Below are 16,353 nucleotides of genomic sequence, written 5' to 3' on the forward strand. Positions count from 1 at the left end.
ATATGCACTTGACCTAAGCTCCAAGGAGAGCCAGCCTATCCAGGAAAAGTCATTCATGTATTCATTCATTTTTAAAATATATTTTGTGCATCCACTAGGTACCAACTATTCTTCCAGGTTCTCAGCTCATAAGAATGCATATGAGACAGTCCCTAATCTAATTTCAACTCCCTAACAGTGGCAGTATCAGAAGAAGCAGGAAAGAAGTAATAGCATAGTGCCTTTTGGAAACCACAAAGAGCCCAGGAGTCTGAGGAGAAGAGATTGAGTTGATTCTAGAGAGCCAAGAGGTAGATATCAAACCTATGTTCTCTGCATTATGTGTTTGGACTTTAGGTGGAGACAATGGGATTCTGAAAGTTTCAGTTTCATGTGTGAGAGTTATCCCTCTGGCAGCATTGTAGACCAGGGAGAGACTGGAGCCAGATAGACCAATTAGCTGCTTATTGCAATAGTCCATATGAGAGGTGGTAGACCTTCAATATGCAGTAGTAGCAGGGAATGAAGAAGTCGGTACATAATAAGGAATATACGTACTGAGTAAGGAAAATCATTTGCTCCAATCTTTTCATTTTTCAGGTAACGAACAATGGCCAGAGCAACCAACAAATATACCCAAAGGACCTACAGCTTGGACCCAGTCCTGTGAGTTTATTTCACTTTGTGTTTAGAACATGTGTGATGATCTCTTATGTTACAAGGATCAAGGAGATCCCAACAGAGCTAAGGACCTATTGGTTCTCATGCCAGGCAATAGTTAGACCACTAACAACTTGAAACAAGGATTTTATATCATGAGTTCCTTTCTCCTGCCTTGGCTCCAGCCCATGGGTCAGCATGAGTTACACTGTAAATACTCAACAGATTCTTTGCTGCAATCACAATTGACTTCACTGGGGATCTGTTCTGTCAGTCTTTGTCCCTAGAGTTGCGAACCTAGAGGGAAGTGGTCCCCAACCACAGCAATCAGCGACAGCACCTGGGGAAAGTGTGCAGTGGGCCAAATTCCCACAGAGCAGAACACCTGTCACTAGACGTTGCTCTGAAGTGGAATGCCATTCGGCATCCTCCTGACAAAGTCCCTCAGAGAGTCTTCTGCCTCTGTTATTTCTACTCAGGCTAGAGAGAAACTTTCTTGATATTCTTGCATATAACCTCTTTAAAGAGACAATACTCTCATTTTACCTGCAATTTGCAGCTCTTCAATGAGATTTCACTTGTAATGTTCTGTCTGTTACATGGAGGAAATAGAGCACTGAAGGTCATTAGGACAGGGGTTAGACTTTCCATTAGCTGGGTCAATGGGAGAGCTGAAGGGGAACATCACACACCAGGGCCTATCACGGGGAGGGGGTAGGGATTGCATTGGGAGTTATACCTGATGTAAATGACGAGTTGATGGGTGCTGACGAGTTGATGGGTGCTGACGAGTTGACGGGTGCAGCACACCAACATGGCACAAGTATACATATGTAACAAACCTGCACGTTATGCACATGTACCCTAGAACTTAAAGTATAATTAAAAAATTAAAAATAAAAATGTCACATTATATAACTAATAAGGAAAAAAAAAAAAGAATGTATTTCAAACGAAGGTTATTGTTTGAATGCATTCCCCCAGGCTCATGTGTTAAAACTTATGCAGAGGTGTCAAGAAGTGAGGTCTTTAAGTGGTGATTATGTCATGAAGGCTCTGCTCTTGGGAATGAATTAACACCATTATTGTGGGAGTGGATTCATTATTGAGGGAATGGTTTTCTTATGAATTTGATCCACTTTGTCTCTCTCCCACCCTCTCTTTGCTCTTCCATCATGAGATGATAAAGCAAGAAGGCCCTTATCATATGCTAGCCTCCAATCTTGGACTACCCAGCCTCCAAAACTGTGAGAAATAAATTGCTGTTCATTGTAAAATACCCAGTTTTCAGTATTCTGTTACAATAGCACAAAACAGACTAAGACATTGTTGAAATGTTTACAACTCCTGCCAAGAATAGTTTGGTTCTGTCCAGCAACATTGAGAACGTACAACCCCTATAAACTGATAACTCCATTTCCAAGAATGTATTCTTTAAAAAATTCTTATGTATACAAGGTATTAGATTATTTCTTGCCATTTTTTATAGTAAAAAATAAAAAAACAATATAACTGTCAATGACATAGGGGAATGAATTTTAAAGTGTATTATATCAATATGATGGAATACTATGCGCCATGAAAAGAACTAAAGCAGAATGTATATATACATAAGGACAAAATTCAAGAAATATAGGGCTGAAAATTAAAACAAATTTTAGAATGATTACAGGATACGATACATTTTGTAGCTTAAAACAAAGCTAATATTATATATCAGATTTGGCAAACTTTTCCATAAAGGACAAATAGTAAATATTTTAGGTTTAGCGGGCCACATACACACTCTGTAGTATATTATTTGTGTTTGTTTGTTTTACAGCTCTTTAAAGTGTGACAACAATTCTTAGCTTGCAATCCTTACAAAAGCAGGTCATGGGCTGGATTTGCCTCACAGGCCATAATCTACTGATTCCTGCTATGTACTGGTGATACACATATTTGCACATAAAAGTATAAGAAAAGATAAAATACATATAGAGAAGGCTGTGTATACTATATACCTCTATATAGAGTTAAGAATACTTACCTCTGCGGAGACATGGAGGACAACGGGAATGGTATGTAGGACATACAGTCATATTTATTTCATTTATTAAATGAAATGTTTTATTTCATTTATTAAAGATCTAAAGCAGATATGAAGAAAAACCATTACCCATTCAGTTTTAAATAATGGGTGCAAGATACTTTGTTTTTATTATTCTTCATGATTTTCTGCTTTAAAAATATTTTCCAAAAATAAAATGCATAAGAAAAAAGCAGTCACTCAAGTCATTTGTTCAATATCACAGCTCCTACTTTGCTTAGATGCACAATGTTACTCAGATAACTCATTCATTCTTTGATGCATGCAGCAAATATACAGAACATATGACCTGAATCAGGAACTCTGCCTTGTGCTGTGAGAAGTATCAGATTCAGTAAGACACGCAGACGTGGACCCCGACCTCAAGAGGCTGAAAGTCAGAAGACTCACACCCCAGTAGCACCACACACAGCAAGCAATGACATTTGCCAAGAGAAATGCTCAGGCCACATGCTGTGGGCACTCATTGCTGCATCATGAGAGGCCCAAACTTCCACACCTGGGATGCTAGGCCTGGCATCAAAGGAACATGATGTGAGCAGGGAGGTTCTTTGTTTGTTAAATTTTATTTTTAAGTAATACATTTGTGAGTAAGAGAAAAGAGAGACACAACACAGAAAGATAAGCCAGACATGCAGAGCTTTCAAGAAGGGTGGAGTACTGGCTGCCTTGGGGAGGCAGCTGGAGGCTCTGAACACCCATTCCCAATAGCTATTGCCAACTGATGCAGCTGAGCAGGGGCCCAAATTGGGAGAAATCCCACATAGAGAAAAAGAAGCCACAGGAAGGGGAGGATACAGCAGTTGCTGGATGGGGACTGAGGTGTGGTATGTGAGTGGGTGTGAGTGATCAGAGCAAGCAGGAGGGTCCATGTGCAGACCTCGGGCCTAAGGCCTGCCTCTTGGCAGCTACCATCAAAGCCAGGCTTTGACTGTTAAAAATAATTCACCTTTTGAGGAGAATTTACAGGAGCATGGAAAGTACAGGAACATGCCAGTAGCTCACTGGGTGATGCCATTTGTACATCCAAATCCTCATTTGTGCAGCCCATTGGCAAAGATTCTGATCCACGTGCTTTGGCCAAGAGGATTTCTTTCTGAGGCTGATGCAACATGTGCACAGCCCGGCCATTTGCCCAGCTTTCTTCCTTCTGTAAAGTCTGCTTTGTTTTTATTGTTAATTTTGTTTTTTAGTGTTTCTTTTGTCTTTTCTCAGTCTCCTTGTCTAGAGACACTATGTGGCCTCTGTCAGTTGCTCTGATATTTCCAGCCAAGTCACAAAAGCACAGATGTAAGGGGAAAATCCCAAAAATTACTGAAATGAGGTATTTACTCCACAGTAATCTCCTTTCCGGGGGCTATTGAGAGGAGATGAGAGAATGGGCATGAAAATACTTTATAAATTATAAAGTAATATCCCTAAGGGTACTATTCTTTCATTAAGTGGCATAAAGGAAAAAATAGAGTATCTCTAAACTCTGAGATATAACCAAATAAAATCAACATGTAATGAATGAGATCAGATATCTTCAGAAGCCTATGTTCAACTGACCCATTTCTCAGGGAAAATACAGAAGGAAGACCCTGGCAATCTACTCACATGTCCTCTTAACTGCAAGAAAACCTAAAGGCAAAAAAGTCTTAAATGCAAGAAAATCAAAGACGTGAATGTATCTGAGAAAAACGCTGAAATAAAAATGGATTTTGTGTGAGAGGAAGCTTGGGAGGGAGAAGACAATGAACATTTTACCTCTTCCACCAAGGTGGAATCAGGGGTACTCCTGCTTAGTTGGACCATTTTAGGGAAGTTGGGTTCTTGGGGCTGAAATCAAGGTCAGAAAAAATATTAACTAAAACTGTATGTCAGATACATAGTCCTAGAGAGAACCAAGGGAAGAGCTGAGAGATCCAAGACCCGTTCAGTGACCAATACCAAACAAAATATTAACTAAATTAGAGGTTGAAAAGCAACAGCCTAGAGGCAGGCAGACTTTGTAAGGTGTGAGATGCCAGAAGTTATTTAGGATTCTCCTGTCTTGACTTTCCTTGCCACCTGAATCAGCTCTGTGTAAATACAAGGTCACAAAGCACCAATAGCAGTAATTGAGAGTTTCCAGCTCTGTCTTAAACAAAGTGCCTTTTGATTAGAAGGTTAAGTATAACTTAACCCCCCTTAACAGGTATCACTCCATTTTAAAGAGAGTCTATCCAATGTATGTACCTTGATACCAAGGGCCATTAAGATACCCTAAGTGCATTAGGGAATCCTCAGATTTATTTGCCTGTGGTTTCAGCCAGAAACATGTTCACCAGAAGACTCAAAAATCTTATGCTGTCAAGACATTTTTTTCCTTTTCACTTTAAATTAATACATGGGCATCTTGGTGTTTGCATTGTTCTCAATGATTCTCGTTAACATGGGGTGCATTTTAGGTATAAGCCAAATTTCCAAATGTGAAAACTCAAGGACCAGATTCTGAAACAAGGAAACAATCAACACGGGGGTTCAGTTACCTTGCAAGCCAGGACCCTCAGGCAGAAGCTCTAGGGATAATGCATAACAAAGCAACCAGGATAAGATTTGTCTTCTGGGGGTTAATGTTGGGCCAGTGGTTATTCAAGCTTCATGGAGCTTCTTTAGCTCAAAGACATCAAAAACAAAGCATCCTTGAGCTTTAACTTAGGATATCAATGTTCATTCTGAAATCTAGAAATGCTACTAGAGAGGAATGAACCAAGAAATATAAGAGTTCACAGGGGAGAATGACTAAGTCTCCTACAAGAAGTTGGAAAGGAATTTATGTGGAAACAATCAACTTCTCTTTTAGACTTCCCCTGGTATTGTTGGGGAAGCCACAGAGACTATAGATTAAAAAAACAAACAAAGGTAACAATTCCCAAATCTATCATAACATAGTAAAAGTGAAAATGACAGCAGAACTATTGTCTAGTTATCCAGGCAATTGGGATGAAACAGAGGCCTAGAATAAAGGGTTTTGAGGCCATGCATAACTGCTGTCAACCTATATTTCATCTGAATGATCTCAGGCTAGTTTCTTCACCTTTCTATGCTATTCAAATGCATAGAAAATTCAGTTTCTTCAAATGCAACACAGGCTGATAATGCTTACATTTCTGTATAGAGTGCTCAGTAAAGATCTTGCAATATTATGGGTGTTTAAGATCTTGTAATATTATGGGTGTTTAAAATATTCCAGTTTTCCTTTATCGAATTAAGAGATAACCTGTTAATTTGATGCCCAGACTGCCAAAGAGTGGCAAGATCTCACAAATGCCACTGACTGTCTGGCTAGCCATGCCTCAGACTGGCAGGTGCCATTAAATATTTTAATTAAGTCTTTATGTAAATTTTGACCTAATATAATACAGCCAAACTTTTATTTTCATCTCATGACATTAACCAATATATCTTAGGGTGATTAAAATATGCAATCTGCTAACTAAATAAGGACTAATTAGTCAACTTGTATATTTATGAATGTTTCCAGTTTTTAAATTGCTGGCCTATGGAGTCCTGGGAAATATTTGTGCCTGTCAACAGACTGAAAAATACCAGAACATTGGATGACAGAGCAGTGATATTAGAGACGAGATAATAACAATCCTTTATGTCTAAATAGCTCGTCAAAGTATACATATAAGGCTGGGCATGGTGGCTCACGCCTGTAACCCCAGCATTTTGGATCATCTGAGGTCAGAAGTTCAAGGCCAGCCTGGCCAACATGATGAAACCCTGTCTCTACTAAAAATACAAAAAATTAGCTAGGCATGGTGGTATGCACCTGTAATCTCAACTACTTGGGGGGCTGAGGCAAGAGAATTGCTTGAACCCAGGAGGCAGAGGTTGCAGTGAGCCAAGATTGCATGCTATTGCACTATAGCCTGGGCAACACAGTGAGACTGCACCTCAAGAAAAAAAAAAAAAAAGTACACATATAGCCTTTCTATCTACATTATCTTATTTGGTTTTCACTATATCTCATGGGATAAGCATATATTGGGAATTTTTTTTAACCTGGCATTTGTACCTGACATGGGTATGCTCTCAATAAGTGTTGATCAAAAGAATCAAATGAATGAACATTGAATGCTCAATAAATGTAGGAAAGATGGATGGATGGATATAATTTACTAAAGAGTAAAAGGCTATACACTTTGATCTTCCAGGGTTATCTTATCTCCCTGACTTGACTGATCTTCTTGTAGAGACACGTTGAATTTTATAGCCACTATATATGTCACAATGTCTAACCTAGTGTTTTGTTCTCAATGAACTGGTAATGCTAATGTTAGTGCATTTGTACCTCTACTTCCAAACATAGCAATATCCATAGTATATTGTTACTTGTAATATTTTGTTCTCCATTTTCCTAAGAAGCACTTCTGGAAATTTGCAATCTGCACTTTTATACAAAATTATATGATTAATCTTTAATATAATATAATACTAAAATAACAGCTAATGTATGGAGTTGGAAAACCTATTTTTCTCCTTGTGCTACTAATTTCCTATAGGTAGATGCTAGCTGTACGATGATGGTGGAACAAGTAAAAAGGAGAAATTATTTTGGCCTTTCTCGATGTTATGGAACTCCTTGAAACTTAGGTTAGAATGAATTTCTGAGAGACTCTATTCCCCACTGGCATAAAATCCATTACCTTCCTTACTCCATGCCAGATGCCTCAGTGGCTCTCAGACTGTCTTCTTGCTGCGAAACTGGCCTAAAGACAGGCACTCACTTTTTCTTTCTTCATTTGTGTCAGTCACATCATTATTTTTCCTTTTACCTGGAATTTTTCTGATCTACCACTTTACTGTCCAGTGGATGGTTTATTTCAGTGACTGCCTTTATCTCTGAAGAATCCAGACTTCTTTCCCTCTAGAGCAATAGTTCTCACTCCTGACTTCATTATACAAACTCTGATAGAACTTTTTAAGTTCTATGCTTAGGGACTTACACCCTGAAATTCCAACTCATTTGGTCCTGAATGGAGCCAGAGGATTCACATTAAATAAAACAGATGGAACTTTCTTAGATGATTCTAATGGATAGCCAAGGTTAAGAACCATTGCTATAGCATACAGCATTCTGCAGTGCACAGTCACAAGTATTTGAAGAGTTAGAGTAAACAAATGATTGTTCATTTCTGATTGAATAAAAGGAAAGTCATAGGCATAACCCACTGTATCAGTCAGCATTGTAGAAACCATGCAACTGTAACAAATAAACCCCCAAACATCTCAGTGGGTTAGAGCAATAAAGGTTTATTTCTGACCCATGTTATCTGCCCATCACAATGTACTGTTCTCTGATCCTCATTTTCTTCCTTCCAGAACAAAGGCTGAAGGAGCATCCCTTACCTGGGAATTGATGTTCTATGGGTAGAATGAATAAAGGCACAAAAGGACCATGCAATCGTTCTTAAACCTTCTGTTCAGAACTGGTCTATATGACTTCTTACATTTTATTTTATTTTATTTTATTTTATTTTATTTTATTGCCCAAAGTAAGGCTAGACCCAGCCGAGAAAGTGAGAACGTACAATATTCTCCAAGAGAACTTTGGACACCAAAGCCATAACAGGGACTTGACTAAGTAAAAGGTATTGAATAAAGGTTTCATTTTTCAAGAGAAAAGTGATCTCTGCACTTTTAAAAGTAAAATCAGAGGGGAAGACTTAGGAGTAAACTCTGTATCCATCACAGCCTCACAAAGAATAGACATCAAGTTGTATTTCATATGGATTTTGAGGAAGATATCAAGAATACTGAGATTGTGGTGAGAGATAAAAAAGAGGCAGAAGGATAAATTTGTTTAGTCCCTTTTTCAGCCTCTTAAAAGTTGCAAATCCTGAATGATTACCAGTCCATTTTAAGGTGTATACCTCTCCATGCATGCTGCTTAAATGCAGCCCCAGAGTTCTTGCAACAGGTAACATATATTCCAGAACCAAACAACATGAAAGAGAAGAGGTTGTCTAAAGGACTAAAACTTTTGAAAGTTCATCCTAGGACATGAATGGAGCAAATGTTTGCTGCAAATACATGCCCTTTGAAGGGAGGCAGCTCTCCTATGTCCAGAATTCCATAAGACATGGGCTCTGGGCTTATCACCCAGGTGACCAGCTGCTCCTCTATGTCCTTCAGCAAGCCATATACACCTTCAAGCCTCAATTTTCTCATATAGAAAGCAGTATTTCACCTGCTTTATTGAATTGGTAAAATCATCATAGTAAATGATAACAATGTGTGTGAAAGTCTAAAACAGAATAGGGTTTCAATGGTAGCAATCAATGGTTGTTGTTTTTATTTTTGTTGTTGACTCTCATAATCCTGAAATGTAGACAAGGCAGATATTAGATTACAGTTGGCCCCACTTATCTGTGGGGGATACCTCCCAAGACCCCCAGTGGATGCCTAAAGCCACGACAGTACCAAACTTTATATATACTGTTTTTTCTATGTATACACATCTATAATAAAGTCTACTTTATAAATTATGCACAGTAAGAGATTAACAGCAATAACTCTAATAATAAAATAGAATATTTATAACAATACTCAGAATGATGTGCAATTTAAAATCTAAGAGTTGTTTATTTCTGAAATTTTCCATTTAATATTTTCAGACTACAGGAAGCAAAACTGCAGATGAAGGGAAAGTACTAGATATGTATTTTACAAAAGAAAAAGCTAAAATTTTAAGAAGAAAGTGACTTTCTCAACGCCACACATCTTGCCACTCTGCAAAAGAAATGAAATGACCCTTCATCATTTTCTGTCCATAGAGTAACTATGTTTTTTAAAAATTTTTCTTATTTTTGATGCAACTGCAACAAAAATAAAAATTGTCAGGTGGGACCTAATCAAACTAAAGAGTTTATGCACAGCAAATGAAACCATCAACAGAATAAACAGGCAACCTACAGAATGAGAAAAAATATTTGCAAACTATGCATCGAACAAAGGTCTAATAACTACAATCTATAAGGAATGTAAACAATTCAATGAGAAAAAAAAACAAATAACTCCATTAAAAAGTAGGCAAAAGACAGAATAGACCCTTTCAAAAGAAGACACATGAGTGGCTAACAAACATATTAAAAAAAACGCTCAGCATCACTAACCATCAGAGAAATGCAAACCAAAACCATCTCACACCAGTCAGAATAATTATTATTAAAAAGTCAAAAAAACAATCCATGCTGGCAAGGCTACAGAGAAAAGGAAACACTTATACGCTTTTGGTGGGAATGTAAATTAGGTCAGCCACCGTGGAAACAGTTTGAAGATGTCTCAAAGAACTTCAAACAGAACTATCAATTGATCCAGAAATCCCATTACTGGGCATATATCCAAAAGAAAAGAAATCATTTTACCAAAAAGACACACACTCATATGTTTATTGCAACATGATTCACAATAGGAAAGACATGGAATCTACCTATGTGCCCATCAATGGTGGATTGAATAAAGAAAATGTGGACCAGGCGCAATGGCTCACAAAGTGCCTGTAATCCCAGCACTTTGGGAGGCCGAGGTGGGCAGATCATGAGGTCAGGAGATCGAAACCATCCTGGCTAATATGGTGAAACCCCATCTCTACTAAAAATACAAAGAATTAGCCAGGCATGGTGGCGGGTGCCTGTAATCCCAGCTACTTAGGAGGCTGAGACAGGAGAATGGCATGAATCCAGGAGGCAGAGCTTGCAATGAGCCGCGATCATGCCACTGCACTGCACTCCAGCCTGGGCAACAGAGCACGACTCTCTCTCTCAAAAAAAAACAAAGGAAAAGAAAAAGAAAATATGGCACATACCCACAGCCATAAAAAAGAGAACAAAATCATGTTTTTGCAGCAACATGGATGCAGCTGGAGTCCAGTATCCTAATTGAATTAACACAGGAACAGAAACCCAAATTTCACATGTTCTCACTTACAAATGGAATCTAAACATTGGGTACTCATGGGCCTAAGGATGACAACAACAGATACTGGAGACTAATAGAAGGGGAGGAGGGAGGGAGGGATGGAAAGGGGCAAGGGTTGAAGAGTTGTTGGGTACTATGCTTATACCTAAGTGATGGTACCCCAAACCCCAGCATCACACAATACACTCATGTAACAACCTGCACATGTACCACTTGAATCTAAAATAAAAGTTGAAATTATAAAAAATAAAACAAAAATAAATTTAAAATGTTTTCTTATTTTTGAAAAGTGCTGACAATATAATAGTGGAACAAAAGCAAAGAACTACATATACGTTAAAATCTTTACATTTATGCAAAATAAACCCATTTCTCCCTAATTATATTTGTCTGTCTAATGAGTGCAGTAATTCTTTTAAAGCAATTAGTGCAATCTCTAGCACATTAAAAACACTAAATAAATCAGCTACTACCCTTATCATTGTTACTATTACTAGCTATGCATACAAAAAGATAAAAAAGAAATATGCCAGCAGGTTAAAAATAGTTATTTCTCGATAGAGGAATTAACAGTAATTATATTTTATGCTTTTCAACATTTTCCAACATTGTCATGATGTGTATGTCTTTAAGAATAAAAACAGAAATACATATTTGTTTGTCACATCTACTTTGCTGAATTTTTTATATAAAACACAGAATGAACATAGATTAAATGAAAGATAAATATTTCATATTGAGGTAAGACAGAACTTTCTATCAGTGAGGTAGGTCCAGAAAGGAAAGAAATCGCTAAGAAGACAGTGAGCTACCCATCCTTGCAAATGAGTACTGAAAAACTGCTCTTGAAAAAATACTCTTGGCTATTACGCTGGTTATCTGGATGACAAAATTATCTGTATACCAAAACCCTATGACATGCAATTTACTCATGTAACAAACCTGCACGTGTACTTAAACTTAAAAGTTGGAAAGTAAATATATATAATATATATAATTTTTAATATATATTATATAAATATTATATATAAATATAACTTTTTATATATTATATATTATATTATATATGTGTTATGCATTTTTTTATTTTAAGAAAGAGGGCAAGAGGGAGGGAGGGAGGGAAAAAATGAGCCAGCAGTTACATGGCTACAGGCAAGTAATTTACAGAAAGAAAACTTAAGCTGGAGAGCCCTGAGACTTCGTGATCCTACATATTATATTTAAACATCATAATTTTACACTTCCGATTAGGGCCAATTTCATAATTTGTGGGGCCTTGAGCAAACAAAATGGGACAGTATGTTTAAAAAAGAAGCTTTAAGACAGAGACAACAGAATGTTAAACCAGCTCAGAACGCTTCTGAGAGCCACGCCCTGCAATACTACACAGGTCACATGCCCAGACATTGGCCTTGCCTCAGAGTCTACGTTATGAAAAATCTTGTTTATTCAAGATGGCTTGGACAAACCAATTGGCTCCTAAAGGCTGATTTAGAGGGACAATTCGGCAATTCCGGAAGACAAAGAACCTAAAGCATTCCTGGCCTTCAAAAACCCTTTGGATGATCTCTTTTGCATTAAAAAGTAAATCAAAAAAGTGATATTCCTGAGGGGGACTTTAGGTTAAAAATGATCAATAGACTACAAACATCCCTCATTTCTCACAAAACCCAGACAAAATGAAAGCAAAGGAACACAAGACACATTGATCAAGAGAAGAAACAACATATCAGCAATTTCAGCTAAGATCTGGAAAAAGTGCAGGTGAGTAGAGGAGTCAGATACTATCTGACTCTGCAGATTAGAGAAAGTTACAACCTAACTGTATATAGATAGAAATACTACCAATAAATGGGCCAGTTTGGCATGTAAAATTCCTGGTTCAACATTCACAAGCATCAGGAATGATAAAAGGCCTGGGTCTTTTAGTTCTATTCTAAATACAGGAAAACCAGAGGAAAGACTGAATATAGTGTGGTGGAACCTTCAGGACCCCCCACCTTATGCCAAGGAAGACCAGAGGCTGATAACCGAACCAAAGAGGATCACTCTGGACTCCAGACCATCAGGCACAACTAGGACTGGGTAAGATTATTTAAATAGAGAATTAACTGAAAGTCTAAATACTAACCTCTGACACTCTAATAGACTATCTGGAAAAAGATCATAGAATATATTGGCTCCTTGAAACAGGAACAGCTTGCCACTAAATGGAAAACACTCAGAAAACAATAAAGAGCTCTTCAAAATTAATATCGAGTCATAATAAATAATTCAGGTCCTGGGAACCTGGGAATCAACCTGCCCCATTCGCCACTGACAGTGCTTGCACATGCCCTCTGGGGACCTGAGGACAGATCCACCCCAACCACTGCCACCACCACCGCCATTAGCATTTACACATGTCATCTGGGTCCTGGGGACTGACGCTACCACTTAGCACCCACATATGTCTTCCAGAAACTGCAGGATAGGCCTGTCCTGCCCATGGCTACCACCTGCGTGTACTGTCCTATAGCCTAGAGATAGGTCCACCATGCCTGCTGCCACTGGCACATGCACATGCCATCCAGGGGCACAAGAACATGCCCACTCTGACCAACACTGGCATCCACAGGCACCTTCTGGGAGGCCCTGAAACTGATCTTTCCAGCCCACCACCACCACCTGTGACTCAGACCCAAAGGCTGTCGTGCAGCCATTATTGCCACTGCCAACACTACACAGGCTGCCTGGGGGCTCAAGTATCTGCATGCCCAGCCTGCTGCTGGCACCCCACCATGCTGCCAGGAGGCCCAAGGGCTGACCCATTCAGACCCACCACTGGCTCCCAAGTATGATGCCCAAGGACTCAAGGACCAGAAGGCTGGCCCTCTACCAACACCACTGGTGCCTGAGGACCATCCATCTGGTGTCCTCTTCCCCAGCAAAGACCCACCATAGCCTTCATTTACAACTGCAGTCTAGGCCACTGAGAAACTTACAGATACCACTGAAACTGACTACAGTGAATAAATCATACAGAGATGATACTACTGTGCCCACCCAAAATCAAAGCCAAAGTATCCTACCCCACCAATACTATAGATACATCTACAGGAAAAAGTCCCTACAAAAACCAACCCATAAAACTGTAAGAAGCAACTGTTACACTAAATGCACAGATATAAATGTAAGGACACAAGAATCATTTTAAAAAAGAAGAGATGATGACTCCAAAGGAACAAAATAATTCTCCAGTAATAGATCCCAAAGGGAACAAAAACGAAATGCCTAAAAAAATGTCAAAATGATTGTATTAAAGAAACTCAGTGGGATGCAGGAGTACACAGATAAACACAAGTAAGAAAAGAAAGATGTGTGATCCACAAAACAGGAGATCCCACATAGGTTGAAACTGTAGAGAAATCTTAGGAAGATATCTCTGTAGCTAGCCTAAGGAGAAATAATCCAAATTCTACTGCAAAAACAAGGGGCTTAGGGAGAGAGGTCTTGATAATTTTTTTTAATTGATGTTTTGAGCTTATGAGTAGGCCTGTAGTATGGATGTTCTGGCCTTCAGAAAAGAAGTGTTTTACACACACACACACACACACACACACACACATATATACAAATGTGTGTACATATGTATATACATATATACATACATGGTATATTCTATATCATATGTGTATCATACTAGGACCATAGGAAAACCAAGGCAATGTGGGAAAATGATACAGGATTAGAGATAGTCAGTGACCAGGGAAGAATAAAAGGTTATACAAGTAAGAAGACAAGTTTATTGTGCATTTCTGCCTTAGCAACAAAACCATTTGTATACTTACAATAGGAGAAAACACATGTTAGTAGGATATGGGAAAGAGAGATTGTGGAAAGGAATGAAAGTTGAATCCTCAACTACCAGAAAGTAATTTGTGGCACAAGATATCATTGTTTAAAATGTTTAATGATATTTGACCTCTATTACATCTATGCATTATTTTGATTAAAATTAAAATTGAGACATTAAGATATGAAAAATAAGACAAAAGTCATTCAAATACTTGCAGCATGCTAACTTCTATAACAAACAATCTCTCAATTTTTGTTGTTTTAACACAGTGAAAGTTTCTTTCTCATTCAAGTCACAGTCCCATGTAGTTTGGCTAATGCTCTGCAATCTCCAGTTACTCAGTGTATTAGTCTGTTCTCACGCTGCTAATAAAGACATACCCAAGACTGGATAATTTATAAAGAAAAAGAAGTTTAATGGACTCACAGTTCCACATGGCTGGGGAGGCCTCACAATCATGGCAGAAGGTGAAGAAGGAACAAAGTCATGTCTTACATGGTGGCAGGCAAGAGAATGTGTGCAGGGAAACTGCCCCTTATAAACCCATCGGATCTCATGAGACTTATTTACTATCATGAAAACAGCATGGAAAAAACCCACCTCCATAATTCAATTACCTCCCACAGTGACCCTCCACAACATGTAGGGATTATGGGAGCTACAACTCAAGATGAGATTTGGGTGGGGACACAGCCACACCCTATCACCCAGAAATCCAGGCTTGTCTCATCTCTTGGCTCCTTGATCTCTAAGACATGATTTCCAAGTTTGCTGCAAAACAGAAAGGGAGCGAAAAAGGATGACTCAGGGAAATAATGACCAGGGTGGAAGTGGTAGACTTCACATCTCAAATTCCATAGATCAGAATCCATTACATGATCCTAATCTACTTCAATGAGGCTGGGGTTTGCCATCTTGCTTTGTGCTCAGGTTTGGTAAGCACTTCCTACTGTCTTTACATAGGCATTAAAAAAAAACTAATCAAAAATCTTGTCCACCATGATCAAGCTGGCTTCATCCTGAGGAATGCAAGGTTGGTTCAACACACACAAATCAATAAATGTGATTCATCACATAAACAGAACTAAAGACAAAGACCACATGATTATCTCAATAAATGCAGAAAAGGCTTTCAATAAAATTCAATATTCCCTCATGTTTAAAACTCTCAATAAACTAGGTATTAAAGGAACATACCTCAAAATAATAAAAACCATATACAACAAACATATAGCCAATCTCAAACTGAATAGGCAAAAGGTGGAAGCATGCCCCTTGAAAACTGGCACAAGATAAAGATGCCCTCTCTCATCACTCCTATTCAACATAGTCTTGGAAGTCCTGGCCAGGGCAATCAAGCAAGAGGAAAAAATAAAGATATTCAAATAGGAAAAGAGGAAGTCAAATTATCTTTGTTTGCAGATGACATGATTCTACATCTAGAAACTCCCATCATCTCAACCCAAAAGTTTATTAAGCTCATAAGCAACTTCGGCAAAATCTCAGGATATAAAATTCATGTGCAAAAATCACTAGCATTCCCGTACACCAACAATAGGCAACCAGAGAGCAAAATCATGAATGAACTCCCATTCAAAACTGTTACAAAAAGAATAAAATACCCCTAGGAATACAGCTAACAAGGGAAGTGGAGGACCTCTTCAAGGAGAGCTACAAACCACTGCTCAGAGAAATCAGAGAGCATACAAACAACTGGAGAAAATGTTCCATGGTCATGGATAGGAAGAATCAATATTGTGAAAATGGCCATACTGCCCAAATTAATGTATAGATTCAATGCTATTCTCATTAAACTACCATTGACATTCTTCAC

This window comes from Trachypithecus francoisi, unplaced genomic scaffold (genome assembly GCF_009764315.1).
Source record: "Trachypithecus francoisi isolate TF-2019V2 unplaced genomic scaffold, Tfra_2.0 Lachesis_group7, whole genome shotgun sequence".
NCBI lineage: Eukaryota > Metazoa > Chordata > Mammalia > Primates > Cercopithecidae > Trachypithecus > Trachypithecus francoisi.